A 27,825-nucleotide genomic window follows, 5' to 3' on the forward strand; every position below is an offset into this window, starting at 1 on the left:
CTGCTACTTCTCCGCCATCTTGACTCCTCCGGAATGTGAAATTCTTGATTCACATTTTCTATTCCTTGAGTATCTTAAATATGTTGATTCATCTTTCTGTTGTATAGTTTTGTTTTCAAAATCTGGTGTCCTTTGATTGTCTTTCCCATATATATGGGCCTTATTGTCTTGAAACTTTTAGTACTTTTTCTATTTACCTTTAAATTACCTTTAAAGTTCAGTAATTTTACTAGACTATGTTCCGATAATGACCATTCTATGTAAATTTTTCCTGGTAAACAGTGTATGTTTTAGGTATTTAGTTCCAAATATTTTATTTCAGAAGTCATGCCAACAAACTGGACAACCTAGAAAAAATGGATACAGTCATAGAAACATATAACCCCTAAAAACTGAAAGAAGAAGAAATATAAAATTTGAACAGATTACCAGTGATGAAATTGAATCAGTAATTAAAAAAAAAAAATTCCAACAAACAAAAGTCCAGGACCAGACAGCTTTGTGGGTGAATTCTACTAAACACTTAAAGAGTTAAAATCCATTCTTCTCAAACTATTCCAAAAATAGAAGAGGAAGGAAAGTTTCCAGATTCATTCAGTGCATTACCCTGATAATAAAATCACATAATGACACCACAAAAAAAAAAAAAAAAAAACAACAACACTACAAGCCAGTATCTATCTCTAATTAACATGGATTCAAAAATCTTCAACAAAATATTAGCAAACCAAATCCAATAATATATTAAACAAAATCATTCAGCACTATCAAGTGAGATTTGTTCTTAGGACACAAAGATGGCTCAGTAGTCCCAAATCAACCTTGTGATACATCATATCAGTATCAATTATATCAATAAGAAAAATGATAAAACTATATGATTATTTCAAAGTACAGCATGCATTCTTGACAAAAACCTTCAATAAATTAGGTTTAGAGGAAACATACCTCAACATAATGGAGGCCATATGCCAAAAACTGACAGCTAACATCATGCTAAGTAGTGAATAACTGAGAGCTTTCCTCCTATTCTCAGGAAGAAGACAGCAATGTCCATTCTCACCACTGTTATTTAACTTAATACTGGAAGTCCTAGCCACAGCAATCAGACAGGAATGTGTTAAGATGCCTATACTACCCAAAACAATCTATACATTTAATGCAATCTATATCAAAATACTTTTGGCATTTTTCATAGAATTTTGCAGCCAATCCTAAAATTTGCATGGAACCACAGAAGACCCAGATTTCCAAAGTAATCTTTGTAAGCAGGAACAGAACTAGAGATTATCACAACAATCCAAGATATCAAGATTGTACCCCAAAGCTGTAGTAACCAAAAAAGCATCATACTGGCACAACTATAGACACATAGATCAATGGAAAGATAGAGAGCTCAAAAATAAACCCACAACTATATGGTCAATGACTCTTCAGCAAAGGATATGCAATGGGAAAAAGGCAGTATCTTCAATAAATGGTGTTCAGAAAAGTGGACAGCAGCATGCAAAAGAATGAAACTGGAAGACAACCTACTGAATGGGAGAATATTTTTGCCAATAACATAAAGGATTATAAAGGTTACTAATCCATAAAATGTAAAGAACTTAAACAACTCAACATCAAAGCAAATAATCCAATTTAAAATGGACAGAAGACTTGAACAGACATTTCTCCAAAGAAGACATACAGATGACCGACAAACACATAAAAGTAGCTCAGCAACACTCATCATCAGGGAAATGCTGATCAAAATTACAATGAGATAATACCTTATACCTGTCAGAAGGGCTAAAATAAAAAACACAAGAAAAGCAACTGTTGGCCAGGATATGGAGAAAGAGGAACACTCTTTTGCTGTTGATGGGAATGCAAACTGGTGCAGGCACTTTGGAAAACAGTGTGGATGTTCTTTAAAACATTAAAAATAGAATTACCATATGATCCCAAAATTCCACTACTGAGTCTTTACCCAAATAATACAATAATACTAATGCAAAAAGATATGCACCCCTATGTTTATTGCAGCATTATTTATAATAGCCAAGATATAGAAGCAGCCCAAGTGTCTATCAATAGATGAATGGATAAAGAAGAGGATCTATCGACCGATCTATCTATCTATCTATCTATCATCTATCATCCATCTCTCTACCTATCTATCATCTATAATGGAGTATTATTCAGCCATAAAAAAGAATGAAATCCTGCCATTTGCAACAACAAGGATGTATATAGTTAGTATAATCCTAGGTGAAATAAGTTAGTCAAAGACAAATATCATATAATTCCATTCATATGTGAAATTTAAGAAATAAAACAAATGAACAAAAAGAAAAAGAGACAAACCAAAAAACTGACTGTTAGAGAACCAATTGATAGTTACAATGGTTACCAGAAGGGAGGTGGGTGGGGGAATAGGTGAAAGAGATGAAAGGGATTAAGAGCACAATTATCCTTATGAGCACTGAATAATGCATAGAATGGTGGAATCACTGAAACTAATTTTTATACCTGAAACTAATATAACACTCTATGCTAACTATACTGGAATTTAAAAAAAAACTATTAAGTAAATATGGGTGTAAAATAAAAGACATTTTAGACATTAAAATTCTCAAAACCTTATTACATTTAACAAAAGAGATTTCACAGGGTTCAAGAAGAAACAGCTCTATTCCTTCTTCAGTGTCTTTGTAACTCTGCTTTGTGGCTTAGTTGTTTTTTTAAATCACAGATAAAACCTCTGGTAGTCTCCTAAAATTTTCAACTTACCCTCATTTAAAAGTTTTCTGATGACTGTCAGTTGCAAGAGTGGTTGATTTTAGTAATTAATATGATCTGTTTAATATAATACTAAAAATTATGAACTTAAAGTTTTTCCCTTCCAACAATTTTGTACTGCTTGAGGCTGGAAGGAAGTGTATTTGTTTGACATATGATCAGCTTCTCTAGAGTATAATCTTTTGAGTCCTTTCTTTCTTTTCTCTCGGTTTATTAGTCATGGACTCTGACTTCTATAGTTGAAAAGTGGTGGTTGAGGGAGAAAAACAAAGAGATGAAAAGTCTTGTTTTTTGTTGTAGGTCCAGATGGCTTTTTCTGATGTGTCATCTTGGTTAGGCTGCAGTCCTGTTATTCAAGTGAACACTAACCAAGGTGTCTTATTGTGATGGGGTTTTGCAGATATAAGTCAAGTCCCAAATCAGTTGACTTTAAGTGAGAATGACTTGAAGTAAGGGAGGTGATAGTTTGGAAGACCTAGACTTAATCAACTAGAAAGCATTAAATCAAGGATAGAGCAACAGAGACAGAGAAAGAGAGAGATATGGAGGAATAGGGTAGAAGGAAGAGGAGAAGAGAAGGGGGAGGAAGGAGAAGGAGAGGGGGAGAAGAAAGGTGAGAAGGAGGTAAATTCTGCTTGTAGTTTGCTTCTTTTTGAGTCTACTTTATGATTTGTTTCTTTTCTCCCCCAAATTATCAATTTCACTTAGATTTTTAAAATTTGATAATGTTCCTAGAATACATGTATGTTTTGCTCTCTTTCTACATTTTTTTTTTCCTGGTATTAAGTGACTTTTCAGAACTTTCTTTAGCTTGGAAATCTTTTTTTTTTCTTTTTACATCTTTAATGGTTGCTTCTTCTTAATCTAATCAGACTATCTTAGTGCTGTCAATAGCTAATCCATCTAGTTTATCATATGCTTATTTATAAACATTTTGAAAACATTCAAATTTTCCAGTTGTGTTAATGCTTTATAGAGTCTATCTTCTTAACCTCGGTTTCCATGGTTATCTCTTAGTCATTGCCAACTTAGATCTTGATCTGGTTCTTCCCTGGTGTGTCTGTGTGTCTGTGTGTGTCTGTGTGTGGTGCCTGATCAGTTGTCTTAAAAAGTCTGAATCCTTCCCTACCTGTTGTTACCATCTTAATATAAGATACAGGTTTCACTTAAATGGTCCTCTTATGAAATGAGTCTTGGGATCTGCCATGCCTGTTTTCCCCACAGTTTTCATTTCTGGTACCTCCTCATGTATTGAACATCTTGGCTCATTGACTTTCAATCAACTGCTTTCTCTTTTTGTGTTTTCTATTATAAGTAGAATGGGTCTACTCTCCATTTTTTAATTCCTTATTATTTTAGTTTCTTTATTATTTTCTTTTGAATTTTGAGAATGTATTTGTGCTTTCCTGGACCAATTTAATTCTCCTGAGTCTTCAATATTCTTATTGTCTCTGAGATAATTTTAAATTTAGCTGTCAGTTTTTTCATCTTCATACTATCTTTACTAATTTCAATTTATTCTCTCTTAGTAACTGCTGGTCTAATTTTCCAGATTTAATACTATCTCAAATCTTGTTAAAAACACTAAATAAAAGAATAAATGAAACAAGATGGGATTGGGAGGGAGACAAACCATAAGTGACTCTTAATCTCACAAAACAAACCAAGGGTTGCTGGGGGAAGGAGGGTTGGGAGAAGGGGGTGGGGTTATGGACATTGGGGAGGGTATGTGCTTTGGTGAGTGCTGTGAAGTACGTAAACCTGGCGATTTACAGACCTGTACCCCTGGGGATAAAAATATATGTTTATAAAAAATTAAAAATTAAAAAAAAAATAAAGGTAACAGTTGTGTTAAAAAAAAAAAAAAAAGCTTTCTCTCAGATTAATGTGGATCTCAGTCTTAATCTAACAGACCCAGAGGCAGAGTGGAAAATTTAGAGTTATGTTACTTGTATTATAAAATTTTAGAAACTGAGCTACTTGGGGAAACAGAGGTTATGTGGTCCAGAATTTAAGTTGGTGGCAGTTGACAGAGAGAGCCAACATACTTCTTGTTGATGTGAATTGTTTGCCAGGGTTTGAAATAATGGTGCCTTTATTGCTAATGACCAAAGTGTCTATGTCATATATAAGCAAGAAAGAAATGCTGCCATAATATATATTTTTAAATTTAATTTTATAGCTTTTGCTTTATTTTGAATTTAATTTTTCTGATATAATTCTTAATTAGAAATGGAGAATGCTATAGCAGCAAAATATCACCTATGTGAATTAACATCACAGATGTGGGAGGGACAGTTTGAGAGAAACTCTGAGTCAATTTGAATTAATGAAAAGCATAGAAATTTTTTAAAACAAAGAAATACATGTTGTCAAGTATATTAGCAATTAACTACTAATAGAGTGTTTTTTCAAGTAGAGGCCTCAGTGTCAATTTTTAATTAAAATCTTACATTTGTGTGAGAATAATTTAATTTAAGATTTGAGGCAATTTAAGTTTATTCCTAGTAACAAAAGTAAATTTGCCATACATATGATTTATCTTTGATATTTAAAGTTAATATACTTCATGGTAAATTATTATAGATTTTGAGATTATAGTTGGTTCACTAAAGTATATTCTATATTTGACATATATTTATTCTCTCTATATATAATGTATTCTGTATAGTCTATATCAAATGACTTTTATCGGTTTAATGAAGTCACATCTTTTGATCTAATTAACTTGCATTATGATTTTAGAAACTTAATCTCTAAACAGAATTTGATAACTCTTATAGGCCAGCAGAGAATTGTCTTCTCTCCATTTATCCTAGGCATTTTATTTTATTTTTTTAACCACTTGGACATACAAAAAACTACATATTTGATATATACAACTTGATGAGTTTGGAGCTAAGTAAACTTTCATGAAACCATCACCACAATCTATGCCATAAACTTATTTGTCACTTCTAAAAGTTTCCTCCTACTCCCTTTATTCATGATATCTCAATTCAAGCATATTTTATACAGTGGTCATGGGATTAATAGGTTCTCCCAAGAAGCTCACTGACTTTTTAAGTTTCAAATGCCAAATTGACAGTGTGTTCCACATATTTCTAGAAAGATATTCTTTTACAACATGGGAGTTTTAAATCAATCCTTTCTTCAATGTGGTCTCCTGTATCCTATATCTCATGGGTATTTCTTGATATTTTTGATGATGGAATACATTTTTTTCTAGTTTTGCTTGCTGCTATAGCTTTCTTCTCATTTCTGGGAAGGGAAAATTAGATTCTATTTTTCAAATTAATGTTCTAACCCATGCATTTCAAAATTGAATTTGAAGTTAGTTACTGAAGTTGTGTGAGGTAAGACATGTCTAAATATAAATATGTTTATTCTTTACTTTTCAAAGTTCAAAATTAAGCTAAGTCAACCAAAAACTGTCAGGTTATTGGTATACATATTTTTCCTTTGTCCCTGTGTAATCCTAGGTGAGTACAATGATCAGTCCCTTAGAAACATTCAGGCACTTATTGCAAATGATAGTATCATTAATAAAACTGAATTTATTGTCTAAATGTTTAATGCCATTGTATACTTCTACTCAATTAATTTAGTATTTAGTATCATTAAACCACCCCTGAAAAAAAGAAAATACAAAAACACATATCATATCATATGTAAGTATGACTCTTTTAAATTGATTCACTTTTCCCCCATATCTGATACTGGTAAAAGCTATAAACTCATGTCTATTAACAAGATTCAGATGGCATGTGCATTTCCTATTTAAGTTTCTTCATGTCGATAGGCTATAGAAAAATAAACAAAAAATGTTCTTCCTCTTCTGTAACTGATTTTCTTTTTATAATTCTTAAGTACAGTTTTCTTTCTCTTAAAGGTACTTATTCTTTGCCTAGACCCAGAGAATTTTATATCAGAAAAGACACAGGATGTTATTTTTAAAAACGTTATAAATGAGGATACTAAGGTGATTTGAGGAGTGGAGTTTGAAGTGGAAACCATGTTTTTTGATTCATTCTTCAGAATTCTCAAAAGCATGAAAATCATGCACTTCAGGTTAAAATAACTTTTGATCAAGATTTCTTCAGTTGTGGTCCTATTAGGTCTGCAGATGGGCTTCAGGATATGAATGAACTCCTTGATATTATGGGAAAATGTGTATGTATCTATATGTATCTATGTGTGTATTTGAGTGTATGCATTTTTCTGGAAATGGCTTTCATTAGTGTCTTAAAAGTGGTCTGTGAATCTCCCAAAGGTTAATAAATACTGATATATATTAATGAAAGATCACATTATAGATAGTACAAGTTATAACAAATTTATTACAATATGGAGAGAGAAGATTTAAATAAACAAAAAGTAAGTTCAGAAGGCTCAGTATTCTGAAGTCACATATTTTAATATGAGAAAATAAACATCATATGTACATTAAATACTGCACAGGAATTAATAAGTTTCCCTAGCAGGTATTTCAAATGATTAACTTAGAATTCAATTATATACCTGAAAAATCTCCTCTTAATAAATAGGAAGTGAAGGATGCCTGGGTGGCTCTGTGGGTTAAGGGTCTGTTTTCTGCTCAGATCATGATCCCAGCTTTCTGGGATCTAGCCCCCATGTCTGGTTGCCTGCTCAGTGGGGAGTCTGCTTCTCCCTTCTCCTGCTCTTGTGCTCTCTCTCTCTCCCTCTCAAATAAATAAATAAAATCTAAAAAAATTATGAAATGAACAAAATGTATTTTATTTCCCCTTTTATTTTATAAATTCTATCATCTGATTTTAATTTAATTATCTACAGTAGGGGATGGTGCTTCTTTAACCTTTTAGAAGGAGAGGGAGAAAAAGAGAGTTGGAGGAAGAGAGAAGGAGAGAGAGATTTCTTATTTCTTCATCTCATTTAATTTTTGGCCTCATGAAAACCTCATGGCTTAAAATAAAACAGCAAACAAATGATAAAAAAAACAGTGTATATTAATCTTTCTGAGATAAAGTTTCATAACATATTTATTACTCATGGTAGATTACACATCAACAAAAATTAAATCCTCAGTCCCAAGTAGTAAGCAAGAATTTCTTACAGTCTCTTGAGTAATCTTATTCCATAAACTCATATTGTGGTACTCTATTAACAATAATGTAAGCTAATGCACAAGCATTGGTCAGTATACACCATCCATTGAAAATCACTTCCTGTTAATATTCCTGCCAGTCAACTTGTATTCAGTCAATCCAACTGTTTTTAATACCAGTGTCCTTGTGTATATTCACTCAAAACTCCACTCTCCCACAGATCATATGTGTATATATAGTAAAAATGATCAAAGATGGCTTTGTCATTCTTCTCTGGGTGAATAGAATATTATAATTTTCTTACAAAATACTTCTTAAAAACATACTTTAATCTGTATGCTCCAGTTAAAAGGCAACAACAGCTATCTGAAATATAAATACATTTCATAATAAAGAGAAGCATAAATACAGAAATTATTCAAAATGATAACATTGTCTTCTAGGCAACATGGGAAGTAATTATCCAATTGACATTTATAATGCCTTATTTCCTATTCCTCTCTTCATAGTTTACATAACTTTCTAAAGTTTCACTTTGAATTTTAGATAAAATGAATTAAAATCTTATTTTGTTTTATATGTTTAACATGCCAGTAAGAACTAATACTTCTTAAAGGATTACATTATGATTAGTGGTTTATATAAATTGTTTTCTTTGAGGTAGGTATCATTATTTGTATTTCACTTATTATTTTTAGCAGGTTGGGAAACGTGCTCAGAGGGATGGATGAAACTCTTTCCGAGCATCCCTCATTAGTAATAGGGGAGGCAGGATGCACTCTCACAGTAGAAAAAAGGTCACCTTCATAAGAAATACAAAATTGGTTCTTAGCCACATTAACATGAAGGACAGAATTGCTTATCTGTGATTAATTCATTAAATTCATTTTGTTGGTGAAATTGTTGAATAGCAATATGTCAAAAATTCCAGTAATGGGGAATTTATTTTACCTCATGCTTAATTTTTCACTTCTGTTTATCTTCTCTTCCAGCAAAGATCATCAAGTGGTAAATAGGTCAAAAGTATCTTTATTTGCAAAAGTCCAGAAAGCATGTTTCAGCAAATTTCACATTACTGAAATTAACAATGAATCAAAATAAGTCTTCAGCATTTATTTAATTTATTCTTAATTTTGCTTGATGTTGGTCACTATATTGACAAATGTTAGTGTTTAGTAACATTTTGTTTGTAGAAATATGGATATCACACACTATAATCATGATTTTATAAAATAATTTTACTTTTTGATTAGTGAAATCAGCTGAACCAAGGACTATATAATATGTATGGTGCTAGTCTATGGGAAGAAGGTTTTAATCTTTAGAACTTTTTAGTTATCTCTCAAATGTAGCTTATAGGAGGCAGTCGGAAGGGTGAATGAAAAAATTTGAATTCATTACCATATTTGTGAGAAACACAGAATTCTAATTTTATAGTATATGGTTTTTAGTAATGTATGGGAATTTACTATTTTTTGTTTATGGAGCTTAAAGGCAAGAACCTTTTTAAATTATTGTACATAATATGTGTTCATAAATATGACCATTAAGTGTTGTTATAACTAGTTTGAGCCAATGGCTAGAGTTTCAAATAAACAATAACTTGTCCCAAAGATCTTTGAATGTTCTTCTATGTCCCCTTTTCTATTTGCCTTCTGAACAAGGAACACAAAATTTAATTGATGTATTTTTATATGTGTGACTAATTAGTATGTGGCTGAAGAACAGCAGTGTGCTGCTTGTAGTATATATTAGTGCCTCTCCCACTTTTCCAAACATTAATAAACATTTTAATATTTCATAAAGCTGGCTTTAAATTATGAAAAAATAAATCTGAACACTGTTAATACCCAATGGGATACATTAAAAACAGGGGACAATATGAACTACTGTGTAGCAGAGTACTTAACTCAAAAAATCATAATTTCTTACTGATGTTGGTGACCTCAATGAAGCTTAAGAGAGGGCTTCGACTTTCTAGAGAAGAACTGGTAGGTCATGAATGAGAGCAATATTGAGAAGGATAAAAATTTATGCTCAATTCAGCTCACTAGTGTATCAAAAAGAAACAGTTGCAGAAGCCATCTGAAAATCATAAGGTCTGACTAATTCTATGCTTTAATCCATCATATGTCAGGGTTTTCTCTAAGTCTTATTACTGTATCACTCTTTCCAATCATACCTTGACAAGTAGCAGGAAGAAGGGCAACACATGAACAGGATAACACGTCAATGTACATTTTTTTGTAAATTACAAACAAAGTTCTGAATATAATGATGGTGCTTCCCTCATCTTTCTGCTCCCCTTTATGTAGAAATGTTTATGCAAGGGTATGCTCAGAGCATTGTGAATATAATTCATAATCAGTGGGCTGGAACAGAATATTTAAGTGTGTACATGGGTATCCGAGTGTTAGAACTCATAAGATAGAACTCAATACAAGCATTTCACAGAAATGGATGAGAAGACGTCATTTTATCTTTTTTTAATCTAAAATGAAAATAAGAAAAAATTGATTGATCTCATACGGTTTTGCTGGATCCTAAAAAAAAAAAAAAAACCTTTTATTTTTTAAAAAAAGCATAATATTCCCACGAATATGGTTAGATACACAAATTATAGAATGGATTTTTAAAATTTCTTTTACCTATGTCTCTCATTAGTCACATTTTTTTTTACCGTATACTAGTTTTTCTTTTAGTGCCGTTATGTGTCCTGTTAACATTGATGTTTTATACAAAATATATTTGATTTTCTATTGTTTTTAACTCAATACAGTTTTAAGTAATATTCATCAGATTTTCACATACTCCTGTCAATTGTCTGATATACTGTGATTTGTAGATAGATCATAACTGTAAGTGAACTTTCTATCAGAGGCCTTTGCACATTTTCATAAAACCTAATCGTTTTTCAGAACTAAGCTTTCTGAGAGGGTCTCTCTGACCCCACTACACTGGGAAAAGAGGAGACTGTGTGATTTACTCTGGTAGATTGCCCATGCACATGTATGACAATTGACAGCTTGCTGGAGTTCAGCCAAAGCAATGGCCCAGGGACATTGGCTTTTCTTTCCCCATGCTGATTGAATTTCCTTACTACATCATGATAGCTGGATTCCAAGAGTGAGGGTCCAGTAGACAGGAGATGGAAGCTCATACTTTGTAAAAGTTAGGCAGAGGGTCATTTCTGCCAAGTTCTCCTGAAAGATGTCTTGTAGCACTATGAATCTTTTCTTCTTAGCTCCTTTTATGATGTTATTATATAGATATTTGAGTGATTTTTAAAATCTTCTGTCTCCCCATTATATTATAAGTGGTATGTGAGTAGGGATCTTTGATTTCTCTTACTACTATGTCTCCAGCATTTAAACCAATGGCTAGCATATAAAGATGATCAATAGTATTTTTTATGAATAAATGAAATAAATTCAATATTTTGCTCATTTACTTGGGTGAAAAGCCATGCTTGTGTAGTGTTAAACTGATATCAGAGTCTGACTTTTGATTGAAGTAATTCACTGTATGGATTAGAAGAACATAGTTTTTCCAAGTTGAACAGACCATTCATTTAAAATTTTCTATCCATCACTGAATTTCTCTTTCTAGGAGGATCTATTTTCCTTAGTCACAAAAAAAAATGTATTTAAAAAAGTTTGTAGTCAAATTTTATATTAATTTAGGTAGAATTAATAATGGTAATGAAAATATATATTATTTTTAGTTTTTAAAACTATTTTCCTCATATTATTATAGTATATATAACCATTAAGTATTAGACTAGTGGTTCTCAACTTGCCTGCATAATGGAAAAGAATAACAACTTTAAAATGTACTAATGCATGGATATTACCCCCAGAAATTCTGATTATCTCATCTGAAATACATTCTGAAAATTTATATTTTAAAAGATTAATAAATGATTATAATGTTAAACCAAGGTTGAGAATCACTGCTTTCCCCAGTTCTTCTCAACCCTGCCTCCTTGGTATGCCTCCTTGATATTAATGGGGTTTAGTTATTTATTTTTTTAAAACACTATGTGATTCTGCTTTGGAGTCACAGCTGATTATCACAGTGTCAGATACTATTGTTTGCCTTTTATACTTATTTCACACCAATTTATATCTTTTGCATTATGTTTTTTCCCAAATAATATATGTGTGCTTTAAAAAAATCTCTACCTATTTCTTATTTTTTGTTGTCAAAATTATTAATAGTTGATACTTAATATATGCTTAACATCATTGCTTATATAAAATACTAGTGAACTTATTAATTACACCCTTTAAAAAATATTTATTTGACAGAGAGAGAGACAGTGAGAGAGGGAACACAAGCAGGGAAGTGGAAGAGGGAGAAGCAGGCTTCCGGCTGAGTGGAGAGCCCGATGCTGGGCTTGATCCCAGGACTCTGGGATCATGACCTGAGCTGAAGGCAGATGCTTAACAACTGAACCATAAAGCTGCCCATAATTACACTCTTAATATAATTTATTTCTTCTCTCTAAAAATGTTACACTTTGCTATGTGCTTATTATACTAATGGGTTACACCAAACATGCAGAATAGTTGTTTAGACTGCAACTTTGATTTGCCTAGCTCAGAGACTGAGATAATTGTGCACTGGGTCAACCGATAGGAATAATAACACAAAGTAAATAGTTGCATACCTGATATAATTTGAAAAAACATATTTCCCAAGAGATAAGAAGTACATGCTGCTGTTTTCTTAAGGCCTGAGTCTGAAACACAAGGTCACTTCCGGTATATCCCACTGTTCAAACAGTTGCAGGGCTCAGATTCAAAGACAGGGGATGTAGACTGTACTTCTCAATAGGAGGACTATGAAAGAATTCAACCATTTTCAAAACTGTTAAATGAGCACACTAAAAAAATGCAAGTAGTTATTTTCTTTTCTGGTATTATGGTGAACTATGTGCCAAAGTTGAGCCTCTTACTAAAAGCAACTACAACTTTGGATATTATAAAAATAACATCTTAAATTCATAAGATCGTTGATAAGAAATAAAGGAATAGTCAGGCCTAAGACTAAACAAAGATACATACTAAAAGAAATATGTGAAACACTGAAGCTGCTTTTGTTTTGAAGGCAGTTACAAAACTGAGTAAATTATGTTTCATAAATCTAATGGAACAGAACATAAAAATACAAGGTAGGAAATCCAATAGGAGACACTCTATAAAGCTACAAGCTCAAAAGAACACTCTGGTATAAAAGCAAACTAGAAATAGCAAACTACCCCCCCCCCAAAAAAAAAGAACAAAGAAAATTGCTCTATTCTGAACATTGGTGCTGATTGGAGGTGTAAAAAATGAATATTGAGAATAAGCAAAAATAAGCTGGTTTTTAATCCATAGTTGGAGTCTGAAGTTCTAGTATTGTGGTAACCAGAAAATATCCTTAATAGTCACTTTAATGACTATTGAAAGTCATACAACAAAGTAGCATACAGCAATTAAAAAAGAAAAGTCAGTAATACAAAAAGGTAAATTGAGAAAAAGAAGAAGCCAGACATAACATTTATAGTCTGTAATAGGATTATATGAGTTTCAGCAATAGGCAAACTCAAGCTATATTGTTTAGGGATGCAAAATTATGTGGGAAAACTGGAAATAAAGCAGTAGATGAATTCTACAAAAATGAGAATAGTCTGTATTTCTAATCAAATGAGAAAAGGTTTTAATCAGTTAAGACATTAAAAAATTACAACATTGTTAGGAGATTTTAACTCACACTTCTTAGTAATTGATAAAAGAGATAAATAAAGGTAACTAATTAAGTCAGAGAAGTTAGAAAGCTTTTTGAATAATGAAATTCATTTTCTATAAATCAATCACATTTCTGTACTTGACAAAGCAAGTAATTATGATACAAAAATACAAAGAATCTAGGAATGATTTAAGAGAATTTATGCATGTCCTTTATGTTAAGAACATTTTGAAGACACTGAAAAAGTACCAAATAATGGGTATATTAATCATGTCATTGATTAGAAGTCACAGTATTATATTAGTAGATTTAAGAAATTCTATTTTTTTCAAGAAATTCTAAAAAAATATTGACAGGCTTCTATATAAGTATGTATAGTTGTGTAAATGTAATTTGATAAACTTGTTGAAAACATATGTGGATGAGCAAAGGGCAAAGAATAACCAATTAATCAGGAAGTAGAACAAAGCAGGGAGACTTGCTTTTTGGTATAAGCAGTAATTATTTTATTACTACAGTAACTAATTCAGAGGTTTAATGGTGAAGGGATAAGCAAATTAGTGAAATGACGTAGAAATACATCTATAGAAATAGTAATCTGACTTATGCAAACTAGTAGAAAAAAATAAATGAAGTTAGGATATATAATTATGTATATGGAATGAAAGTGAAGTTGGAATCCTACCTCTTTTCATGCATAAAAATAAATTACAGTTGTCTTAAGAAACCAGATGTAGAAGGAAAACTACAAACTTTTGTAAAAACCATATGGGAGAATTTTTTTAAGCTATTGAGTTAAAGAAAGTTTTCTTTTTTTCCTCCAAATTCTTATTTAAATTCCAGTTAGTTAACATACAGTTAGTTTTAAGTATAGAATTTAGTGATTCCTCACTTACATGCAATACCTAGTACTCATCACAACTAGTGCCCTCCTTATTACTAATCAACTATTTACCCCATTCCTGCCCACCTACCCTTCAGTAACCATCAGTTTATTCTCTATAAAGAAGAGTCTGTTAAGAGTCTGTTTCTTGGTTTGCCTGATTTTTTCCCCCATGTTCATTTGTTTTGTTCCTTAAATTCCACAGATGAATGAAATCATATGGTATTTGTCTTTCTTTGACTGACTTATTTTGTTTAGCATAATACTCTCTAGATCCACCCATGTCATTGCAAACAGCAATTTCATTCTTTTTTATGCCCAACTAATATTCCTGTGTGTGCACGCATGTGTGTGTATGTGTGTGTGTGTGTGTGTGTGTGTGTGTGTGTACACCACCTCTTCTTTATCCATTCATCATTTAATGGACATTTGGGCTCTTTCCATAATTTGGCTGTTGTTGGTAATGCTGCTATAAACATAGGGGTGCATATATCCCTTTGAATCAGTATTTTTGTACCTTTTGTGTAAATATCTAGTAGTGCAATTGCTGGATTGTAGGGTAGTTCTATTTTTAACTTTTTTTTTTTTTTAAAGATTTTATTTGTTGATTTGACAGACAGAGATCACAAGCAGACAGAGAGGCAGGCAGAGAGAGAGAGAGAGGGAAGCAGGCTCCCTGCTGAGCAGAGAGCCCGATGCGGGACTCGATCCCAGGACCCTGAGATCATGACCTGAGCCAAAGGGAGCGGCCCAACCCACTGAGCCACCCAGGCGCCCTATTTTTAACTTTTTGAGGAAACTCCATATTGTTTTCCAGAGTGGCTGCACCAGTTTGCATTTGCACCAACAGTGTAAGAGAGTTCCCCTTTTTCCACATCCTCGCCAACACCTTTTGTTTCCTGTGTAGTCATTCTGACTGGTATGAAGTGATATCTCACTATAGTTTTGATTTGTATTTCCCTGATGATGAACGATGTTGAGCATCCTTTTATGTGTCTCTTAGCCATATGTATGTCTTAAGGTAAAGAAAATTTTCTTAAGTACACACAATAGAAATCATGTAATGAAAAGGTTGATAAATTCAGTGACATTAAAGATAAGAACTTGGGGGCGCCTGGGTGGCTCAGTGGGTTAAGCCGCTGCCTTCGGCTCAGGTCATGATCTCAGGGTCCTGGGATCGAGTCCCACGTCGGGCTCTCTGCTCAGCAGGGAGCCTGCTTCCTTCTCTCTCTCTCTCTCTGCCTGCCTCTCAGTGTACTTGTAATTTCTCTCTGTCAAATAAATAAATAAATTCTTAAAAAAAAAAAAAGATAAGAACTTGTGTTAAGAGGCATCATAAATACAATGAAAAGACAATCTACAAATTAGAAGAAAATAAAACAAATATATCTGACAAAGAATGGGTATTAAAAACTTACAAATGAATCACGAAATCAATAAGATAAAGGTAAACGATATATGAGAAAATGGTCAGAAGACTTGAGCACACACTTTACAAAGAGAAAGCCAAAGCTGCCAATGAACACAAAAGAAGACTACAGTGAATAGCACTTAACGCTCAACAGAGGGGCAAATATTAAAAGCCTAGAAAATACCAAATGATGGTAATGATGTAGAACAACCAAAATCATTATACCTTAGTACAACTACTTTAGAATCTCATAAAATTATACAGAATCATTCTTATGACATAAGTTCAATTCCTATACCTGCAGTAAGAGATATGTACAAAATGTTTAAAGCAGTAATGTTTTAAAAAGGACAAATGTTTTTGGAAATCAACCCATTAATCTTTCAATAGTCAAATGAATAAATGGGTTTTGTTGTATTCGCATAGTGGAATACATAGTAAAAAAAAAAAAAAGAACCAGAACTATATCCCTCAATATGGCGGAATTTGCAAAAAATGTTAGTCTTAAGCAAAAGAAACAAGGAGAATACATACCACACAACTGAAGTGATGCAGACTTCAAAAAACATGCAAAAGTAAATAATGATGTTATGAAAAGCACAAATTTAGTATAGTTATTTAATTTAAGAAGATAAGACAGTAATTGGCTTTAGGAAGGGAAAAATAAAAACTTTCTAAGTAGCAATTTTTTATTTCTTAACCTGTTGGCATATACATGGGTGTGATATTCTTTTTTTTTAAACATTTTATTTATTCATTTGATAGACATAGATCACAAGTAGGCAGAGAGAGAGAGGAGGAAACAGGCTCCCTGCTGAGCAGAGAGCCCAGTGTGGAGCTCGATCCCAGGACCCTGGGATCATGACCTGAGCTGAAAGCAGAGGCTTTAACCCACTGAGCCACCCAGGCACCCCTGGGTGTGATATTCTTTATCCCTTATAGGTACAAGCTTCATTTTAGATCTTCTCAACATTTAATAAATACCTTTTGAAAGGGAGTGCTAGGTCTGGATGTTATATGTAAGTTGTAAATCACTAATTTTTACACTTGAAACCAATTTTACCATATGTTTTAACTAACTGGAATTTCAATAAAAAGTCAAAATTAAAAAAAAGATGCAACTTAAAAACAAACAAACAAAAATAAAGGAGTGCTAGATGAGCCATAAATATGTCTCAGGGTTAGAAGATTTTATATATGACAGTGTTCTGCCAATAGGAGAATTGCTCAAATACTAGAGGAGTCATTATATTACTAGTATTTTGAGGTCTAGCTATTATAGCTGGAATTGTGTTACCCCTCCAAATATATTGAAGCCCTATCCTTAGTACTTCAGGATATAGGATCATTGCAGATGTAATTAGTTAACACAAGGTCATATTTGAGTAGGTTGGGCTACTGTTCCAATATAACTAGTATCCTTACAAAAAGATGCCATATGAAGTCACCACATACAAGGAGTTGTCTTATCATGTGTCTTATAAGACAGAGTTGGAGTTGTGCATCTCCAAGCCAAGGAATGCTAAATATTGCCAGCAAAACACTGGAAACTAAGAAAAGGCAAGGAAAGATCCCTATACATTTTTCAAAGAGAACATGGTTCTTTTGCCAATAGCTTGATTTTGAACTTTCAGTTCCCAGAACTTTGACACAGAAATTTCTCTCTTTTTTTTTTTTTAAAGATTTTATTTATTTATTTGACAGACAGAGATCACAAGCAGGCAGAGAGGCAAGCAGAGAGAGAGAGGAGGAAGCAGGCTCCCTGCCGAGCAGAGAGCCCGATGCGGGACTCGATCCCAGGACCCTGAAATCATGACCTGAGCCGAAGGCAGCAGCTTAACCCACTGAGCCACCCAGGCGCCCAGAAATTTCTCTTGTTTAAAGCCATCCAGTTTATGGTACTTTGTTATGGCAACCCTAGACAACTAATAGATGAACAAATTACTCATTGAATCTTTGCAGGAAGCATTGATGGCCTCTCCAGAAAATAAGGATAGGCTGTAACTTATGTTCATTTTGCCTGGAGTTGAAGAAGAAGAAAGATAATTATAGTTTTGACAGCCTCTTGAATATATATGTTTAAAAATTCAAAAGACAGAATATAGTAGTACAGTCTAAAGTCTCTTATCCCTATCAATTACTTATGTTTCTTTCCAGAGATAGGCACATGTGAGCACATCAGTATCCACACCATTATTATACCACTCCTTTTTTCATTTTATGCTACTGTATACTCTATTCTTTTATTCTTTCTTTTCCGTCTAATTTTGTTTCCTAGAGATCTTTTCACTGAAAAAAGTGCTATCTTTTTCTCATACTTATGGCTACCTGGGCATCCAACAATTTTTTAAAAATTTCTTTATTTGACAGAGAGAGAGAGATCACAAATAGGCAGAGAGGCAGGCAGAGAGAGAGGAGGAAGCAGGCTCCCTGCTGAGCAGAGAGCCCGATGCAGGGCTTGATCCCAGGACCCTGGGATCATGACCCAAGCCGAAAGCAGAGGCTTAACCCACTGAGCCACCCAGGCACCCCTCCAACAATTTTTAAACCAGTGATATATTTAGATCATCAAATTTTTTCAAATATTTTAATTCTGTTGTTAAAAAGAGAAGCAGAGTAATGGAAACTTTTAGGTAAAGATGATTGAATGGAGTTTCATCACAGATTTTTGCTTCCCTAATATATAATAAATAAGTATAAAATCTTATGCCCAAAGCTTTGAAAAATGATGACCAAAGAAAGAAACAAATTTTTGTATCAAAATATGTTCTTATACTGTTGGCATCCTCATCTCCATGGCAGAAGGTAAATGAAAATAGAAGGGGAACTGACAAAATCCTGGGGTTTCTCACTGAGATCCCTGTTTTGAGGAGATACAGATTGGAAATCTGAATAGGAGGTATGGGATAAAGTCAAAATTAAACCTTTGAGAGTAGGATCTCAGCAGCACTGCAAATAGTTTCTAGGAAATTACCTTTTACCAATGAGTCAAAGTCTTTTATAGCAGGAAATACCCCTTGTTGTATGGATTGTGCTCTTTACAGGACATTAAAAGAATTTCAAAGATAAAATAGAAAACAGTTTCCTTGGAGGAAGTGCAGTTATTTTCAACACTTCCCTTTTCAACACTACAAACTGAAACTGCAAATACATAGATAGAAATCCAGATCTTGTCCTCAAACTGTAGTTTGGGTAAAATGTGAGAGTGTCAAAGTGAATTAACCCTCACTGTGTCAGAGAAAATAAATGTTAAGATTCGAGGTACATACATTACCAATGGCAAAGTTTTAAAAAATGTCCAGGAACTAAACAAACATAACAAAATATTGGGTAAACAGAATATAGCAATTCACAACAAATGAAATACCCAGTCAAGAAAATCTATTGTTCAAGGAAGGGAAGGAAACTTTCCTAGTATGTTTTGAGCTATACAGAACTTAATAAAAATACAAAATCAATAAAACAACAGGTTCCAAAACAAGACACTAAACAGGAGAGTAAAATGAAAAGAGAAATTTCAAGGCTAGTAAAAATAATCAAGCTCAAAACATCAACATTTACAGGCTTGTCTGGGTGGCTCAGTTGGTTAAGGGTCCAAGTCTTGATTTTAGCTCAGGTCATGAACTCAGTCTCCTGAGACTGAGTTCTACATGGGGCTCTGTGCTCAGGAGGGGGTCTGCTTCTCTTTCCTCACTCTCTACCTTTCCCTCTGCCTCTTCCCCTGCTTGCACATGCACATGAGTTCTCTCCAAAATAAGTAAATCTTCTAAAAAACACACATCAACATTTATTAATAACTAATAAATAAATAATATTTATTTTTAATAATAAAAAACACACATCAACATTATTAATAACTTATTTATCTAATAAATAAGTTAGAAACAATAAGAGATAGGAAAAAGGGTAAAATGTTGAATGTCTGTCTGGGTGAAATACTTAAAATAATAAATTCAATGAAAATAAATTTTTCGAAGTTAAAAAGGACGAGAGCTTGGGAGGCCAAGATGGTCTCATACAAAGACAATTGCTGACTCTGAAGTAGAGAATCTAGTTAATGGACAAGAAAATTATTAAGAGATAAAAAAGGGAAAAATTCTTCCCAAATTAAGACCAGTATTAGAATAATCCTAGATAAGTTATGGCATTCAGAGAAAGACTTTTTTAGACATCTAGGAAGGAAGAATATTCCTGTCTCCTGCAATGGCTGGAAAGCAGGAAATCATAAGGAAATCATAAGTATCACAAATTTCTCCACAACTACTTTCAGTATCATCTAGAAAGCCTATAAAATTCTGAGAGAAAACAAAAATGACCTAAAAATATTTATGTAGCAAGATTATCAATTATAGTAAAAGCAACATTTGGCTAACATTCTCAAATAAGACAGAACCCAGGGATCATAGTTCTATGATCTTTTCTCAAAGTAACTACACATTGATGAAATCTAAGTAATCAAAAATGAATCAAATAGGAATTCAGGAAAATAAACAGATTTGTAATTTGTGATATTAGACAGAATTCTAACATGTCCCACCAAGATACTTATCCCTTACTTTATATGCTTTATATAATCCTCCTGCTTGAATATGGATGGATCAAATAAATATGCTCAGGTATTACTTTTTTGATTGGGTCATTAATTAATTGACCGAGTTAATCAAAAGGGAGATTATCCCATGTTGGCCTGATTTGATCAGAGGAATCCTTTAAAGATGTGAAGCTTCAGAGAACTGTTCTCCTGTTAGCCTGAAAGAAAGCAGACATATTGTGGTCTACCTATGGAGGGGAATGGTTGATAGCCAATAGCCAACAAGAAAATGGGTATCCTGGTTCTATAATCATAAGTAACTTGAATTCTGCCAATAATTGTGTAAACCTTGAAAGAGGACTACAAGCTCCAGAAGGAGCTCAGTCAGCCAGTGCTGGATTTGTTATATGACACTCTGAGCTTAAGAGCCAGCTAAACCACACCTGGACTCTTGACCAATGGAAAATATGAGATAATAAATATGTGTTGTTTCTAGCTATTAACTTTGTGCTAATTTGTTTTTAAGCAATGAGAAACTAATACAGTGAGCTTTTAAGTATAGAATGAAGACAAAACAACTGAGGAATTTTGACTTAAAAATACAAACTCAGTATTATTAAATTTAAGGAAACAAAATTATACGACAAACGAATTGGGAAGTAGTTGGAGGAAAGGAAGAAAGAGGAGTAAAGAAGAATAATCATATCTTTAAGGTAAAGGGTCATTCAAAACTACAGTAAAAAATGTAGTTAAAGCATAATAACTTCAAATTCTTAATGTCTACATAAGATTATCCTTAGTATAAGTAGGATTTTTGGGAATTGGTACACTTATACTTCCTGAAGATTAATGGATACTGTCTATTGATTTTTTCTAATTATACTTATACATTATATATGAAGAGAATGAAGAGAATGGAAAATAAATAACATTGGGAATTTTATTAGTAACCCCACTTCATAGATATGAAAACTAAGAATCAGTAGGATTAAGTAATATGCCTTAAATCACACAGCTAGTAAATAGCCCAAGATCTGACACCAGAACTCATGAGAAGTTCTCTCTAATAATATGCTCTATTAAATATAAAATATGCTCTATTGGGGCACCTGGGTAGCTCAGTGGGTTAAAGCCTCTGCCTTCGGCTCAGGTCATGATCCCAGAGTCCTGGAATCGGGCCCCACATTGGGCTCTCCACTCAGCAGGGAGCCTGCTTCCTCCTTTCTCTCTGCCTACCTCTCTGCCTACCTGTGATCTCTGTCTGTCAAATAAACAAATAAAATCTTTTAAAAAAATGCTCTATTATAATGTGTTAATGCAGAGTACGAAATGAGTTAAGAGGGATAAACATGCTCCTCACACTAAAGGAAGTTCCAAACAGATGCCAACTGCTGATCTTTCTCTAAAGTTGCTTTATGAACATTAATTCTGTTTTACCATATGGTCTTTCTTGTGTAATGTAATAATTCTTTTAAGGACAGTAGTAATTTCTGGCTAACTTACTGGCCAAATTTAAATATAAGCTATTTTCCTACCTTTTTGATAACTATTGCATTGATTTCTTTTTACAAGCACTTGATGCAAAATACTATACCAAACAGATATTTGAAGAATTTGGGAATTTTGAATTGGACAGATTTTTGTTGTTGTTGTTTTTCTTTGGCACTATAATATCAAATCTGGTTGATATTGATTGGTCACATTAATTGATTCAACAAATACATATTCAAAATGTTGTCCCACTTACTCTGCTAGAGTCTGGGAGTATAATGGTGGATGAAAGAATTCAATATTGTTCTTCCTCTGGGAGTTTAAATTCTGAGGGAAACAGACACCATGAGGAAACAAACAAAGTAAATGTGGTTTGTGATCCATTTCCATGACTGCAAGCTTAAGTTGCTGAGAGAAAGAATTATAGCCAAGAATATCATTAAAAATGGTGGTCAGAGAAGACTTCTATTGAGAAGTTGTGCTTAAGCTAAAATCTGAAGATAAGGAGAGTTTAGTTATATGAAGAAGAGTGAGTCAAGTTTGGGTGCAAAGAATCTCAAATGTGTAAACATCTTGAGGTCTTCAGGATCTGAGAGAGGACTAATACAGCTGAAGTCTAGTAAAACATAGGAGACAGAAATAAAAGCTAAATTATTCAGTATTTTAAAGGTGCCAGTAAGATATTGAATTTTGATATAAGTTTAATGAGAAGAATTACTGAATCATTATAAGTTGGGAAATGGCAAGATCTGATTTATATTTAAAAGTAAGTCCTCTTATTGCAGCATAGAGAATATATTGTTAGAGAAACAAGAGAGGAAGGAGACACCAATTAGTATACTGATGAGTAGGCCAAAGAGAGTGAGGATGGGAGTCCCAGCTAGACAGACAGAGATGTAAGAATACATGGATTTAAGATATCTAATTGAGATAAAATTCACAGAATTTACCTTCAGATTTGATGTAGAGATTATTTACATGGGGGATCAATTATGATTCCTAGTTTTCTAGAATTGACATTACATATTTGGACAGACTCAGCAGAGGGCAAGAAAGTGGCTTAGAGGGACAGAATATTTTTTGAAAAGTGTGTTTTGGACATTAAGTTTGAGATATGTATGAGACATAAAAGAAGATATATAAATGAACCAATTGGAAATATAGATATAGATATAGATATCTATATCTATCTATCTATCTATCTATCTATAATAGGAAGTTCAGAGGAAATGTCTTGGTTATAGGTATAAATTTGAGATTCACAGTTAACACTGAACTCAGGGTTTTCCTTGTGTTGGGGAAAAATTGTAAAGTTTCGTACCATTAGGTCCTAAAATGTTTGTTAGTATTCACCACTAAAACCATCTAGACCTGTTGCTTTCTTTTTTCCTAAAGTTAGTAGTTATGTATACAATGTATTTAATAAATATAGGCCTATTCAGATTATCTTTGTGTGAGTTTTGGTAGATTGTATCTTTCAAGGAATAGGTCTGTTTCATCTAGATTATCAAATTTGAGGGCTCAAAGTGTTGTTCATAATATTTGGTTTTATATCCTTTAACTGTCAATAGAATCAGTAGTTATGACCTCTCTTTCATTTCTGCTATTAGTAATTTGTCTTCTTCTTCCTTTCCCTTCCCTCCCTCTCCCCTTCTCCTCCCCCTCCCCATCACTCTTCCCCTCTCCTTCTTACTCCCCTCCTCCTTTATTAGGCTTGATTTAGGTTTATATTGCTTTTCTTTCTCCAGTTCCTAATGTGGAAGCTTAGATAACTGACATTAGACCTTTCTTCTTTTCTACTATATCTATTCAGTGCTATATATCTCCCTGTATAGCTTTTGCTATATTTGATAAATTTTGATAAGTTGTATTTTCACTTGCCAACAAAAATATTTTTTAAAAACTTCTTTTGAGAATACTTTTTTTGACCCATAGGTTATGGGGAATTACATTGTTTAGTCTCCAAATACTTGAAAATGTTCCCAGTTATTTTTATATTACTAATTTCTAATTTAAATCCATGTAGTCTGAGAACATACTTTGTTATTTTGTATGACTTCTATTTTTTTAAAATTGAGGTGTGTTTTTTGGCCCAGAATGTGATCAGTCTTGGTGAATTTTCTCTATGAGTTTGAAAACAATGTGTATTCTGTTATTATTGGATGGAAATTCAGTAAATGTCAACTAGATCAAGTGGTTTATAGTGCTGTTTAGGTCAACTTTATTCTTACTGATTTTCTGCCCTCTTGATGTGTCAATTACAGGTACAAGGGTGTTGAAGACTTTGACTGGAACACTAGATTTTGTCCATTTTTTTTAACATATTTGTTCTATCAGTTTTGCATTCTATGTTTTCATGTTCTTTCATTAGAAGCATACACATCTGTTACTGTTATGTTTTCTTGAAGAATTGACTCCTGTGTCATTATGCAATGATCTTCTTTATCTTTGAAAATGTTCTTTCTTCTGAAATCTGATTTATCTGAATTGATATATACATTCTTGATTTTTTTTGAGGCATATTAGCAGGGTATAACTTTCTCTACCCTTTTACTTTTTATCTACCTGAGTTTTTTTTAAAGTGGATTTCTTGAAGATATTATATAGTTGGATATTATTATTTTCTTAATCTACTCTGACAGTCTCTGTATTGTGACTGATATACTTTCACCATTCACATTTAATGTGATTATTAATATAGTCGGATTAATAACTACGTTTGTAACTGTTTTTCTAGTCATTCAATTTTTTTCTATATTTATATCCTTATTTTTCTGACTTCTGGTTTCAACTGAGCATTTTATATGATTATAGTTTTGCTTCTCTCTTTACCTAGTAATCATATTCTTTAATTTTTTAGAAGTTGCTCTATAATATGTAGTGTGTATATATATATATATATTTTTTTTTAAGATTTTATTTATTTATTTGACAGAGAACACAAGTAGGCAGAGAGGCAGGCAGAGAGAGAGAGAGAGAGAAGCAGGCTCTGCACTGAGCAGAAAGCCAGATGCAGGGCTCGATCCCAGAACTCTGGGATCATGACCTGGGCCAAAGGCAGAGGCTTTAACCCACTGAGCCACCCAGGCACCCCTGTAGTATATATTTTTAACAAGGCCATTTTCAAATAATATACTACTTCATATGTGCTGAAAACATTTTATAGTATTATTCCAAACTTTCCCTCTTATCTTTAATGACACTGTTGTCATTCATTTCACTTAACTATGTGCTATATTCACCAAATGCATTCTTATTACTATTGCTTAAAATATATTTTAGATCAATTAAGAATAAAAAAATTATTATCCTTTATTTATTCCTTTTCTTATTAGGCTTTTCTTTTCTTTATGTAGATTCAGTTTTCTGACCTATATCATGTTATTCTCCCTGAAAAACCTTTTCTAAACCATGTTCTGAAAAGAAGAGCTACTGGTGATGAATTCCTACAGTTTTTATTGGAGAAAACCTTTACTTTTTATTCACTTTTGAAGGATAATTTTGCTGGATACCTAATTCTAGATTGTTGGGGTTTTCTATTTTAACACTAAAAGATTTATTCCATTTTCTTGCTGGAATGGTTTCTGGCAATAATCTGCTGTCATTTTCCCTCATTACTGCATAGGTAAGGCACCCTGCAATCTCCTTGTTCCTACCCCCAGAACATTTCTAGATTCTCTATTTGCTCTTAGTTTTCTACAGTTTGAGTCTTTAATGCCTAAGTGTATTACATATTTGGTATTTATCCTGTTTGGTGTTCTCTGAAGTTCCTAGATCTGTGGTTTTGTGTCTATCATTAATTTTGGAAAATTCTTGACTATTGTATCTTCAAATATTTCTTCTCTATTCTCTCTTCTCCTTCTAGTAATCCAGTTACACAATTATTATACCTTTGATAATTGTTTCAGAGCTCCTGGATGTTCTAATTTTTGTTTGTTTCATTCTTTTTTAATTTTTGCTTTTCAGTTTGGGAGGTTTTTATTGATATATCTCCAAGTGTCTTAATTCTCTCCTCAGCTGTATCCAGTCTACTGGTGAGTCCATCAAAGGTATTCTTCATTTATGCCACAGTGTTTTTAACTTTTGTTATTTATTTTTTATTTTATTTAGGGTTTCAATTTCTCTGCTTATATTACCCATATGTTCTTAAATGTTTTCTCCTTTTTCAATTATAGCTTCTAATGTATTAGATATTTTAAAATCCTGTCTGATAACTCCAACACTGGTGTGATTTATAGTCTGTTGCTCATGTTATCACTTCATATTGTCATTTTTTTTCTTGCCTTTTACCATACCATGTGATTTTGTTGTTGTTGTTTTTGAGAGTGGGATGTGATGTATTGAGTAATAAGAACTAAGGTAAGGGGTGCCTGGGGTTAGTGGGTTAAAGCCTCTGCCTTTGGTTAAGGTCATCACCCAAGAGTCTTGGGATCCAGCCCCATATTGGGCTCTATGCTTAGCAGGGAGCCTGCTTCCTTCTGTCTCTCTGCCTGCCTCACTGCCTACTTGTGATCTCTGTCTGTCAAATAAATAAATAAATAAAAATCTTAAAAAAAAAAAAAGACATATTTAACATTACATCATACTTTTTAAAAAAAAGAACTAAAGTAAATAGGTCTTTATAAGTTTTATGTTAATTTGGTTGGGACTTTGGCTGTTTTAGTGTGTATGGTAGCTGTAGGGATTTCAGATTCCTCTAGGCTTTGTGTTTGTGCCTTCTTTTTTGAGATTCGGTTTTCCCTGAATACTTCTCCTTACAGAGTATCTATGGTTTGTATTTTTTACATCTGTAATCTACTGTTGTTTTACTGGAGCCCTGTTCATGTGGTGGTAAGGTGTTAGTGAGGGGAAGTGTCTATAATTTTATGAATAAATCTTAGTCTTTTAGTGGGTCTGTGTCCCTGGATTGTACATGTATAAGCATTTCTTGCTACCCACATTCCTCCCTTTAGTGAGACAGGTAGGCAAGAGGGGACTGGGGATAGATAAATGCCCTTTCTCCAACTGAGATAAGACTCTGGTAAAGTCTTTCTCTTACAGACTAGACCTTTGTTATACAGAACACTTTCCACCTATTTCACAATGGTTATTCTTTTCAACATTATACTAAAGGCAAAAAGTTCAGGGGAGCAGCAGAGGGAGAGAATCTCAAGCAGACTCTGTACTGAGTGTGTAGCCTGATGCAGGGCTTGATCCCACAACCTTGAGATCACAACCTGATCTGAAATTTAGTCAGACACTTAATCAGCAACCACCAGGTGCCCCTCTCTTTCTTATTTAAAAATCATGGGTTTACGTGAAACCAAAGTCCAGTCTATAGAGAAATAAATCATGGGGTTTATTAAATTTAAATATTTAGATATTAGAAACAGTAGAATCATCTGTTGGTGGATACTGAGGAGCTCATGGGACATGTAATAAATGCTGGGAGACTGTGAAGTCATTAAAAGCAAGAAAAGAGAATGTTTCAAGAGAAGGGAGTTGAATGTTTCTAGGAGGCCATCAAAGTCTAAAAGAGAGTAGTGTATATTTGCTTTGGGAAAATCGTAGTTGATTTAGATAAGAACAGTCTCAGTAGAAAGAGATGGAAGGAGTGTGATGTGTTGTGTGTGTGTGTGTGTGTGTATTGAAGAGGAAACCAGAAACCATACTACAACAAGTGAAAGAATTTATTAGAATAGATGTAAAGACATCATGATATAATCTTATTTTTATCAGGAGAACATCTACCTTTAGCTCTGAATTATTTTTAAAAACTCTGGAGGTTCTGCTGAAAGTTTATTCCTAGACTGTAAATCTGATTTGAAAAACAGACTAGTAAACCAGATAAACTACACTATTAATGTGGCAGTAATGTGATGTTAAAAAGAAAAAAAAAGGGGCGCCTGGGTGGCTCAGTGGGTTA

The sequence above is a fragment of the Mustela nivalis genome (assembly GCF_964662115.1).
Source record: "Mustela nivalis genome assembly, chromosome: 5".
Lineage (NCBI taxonomy): Eukaryota > Metazoa > Chordata > Mammalia > Carnivora > Mustelidae > Mustela > Mustela nivalis.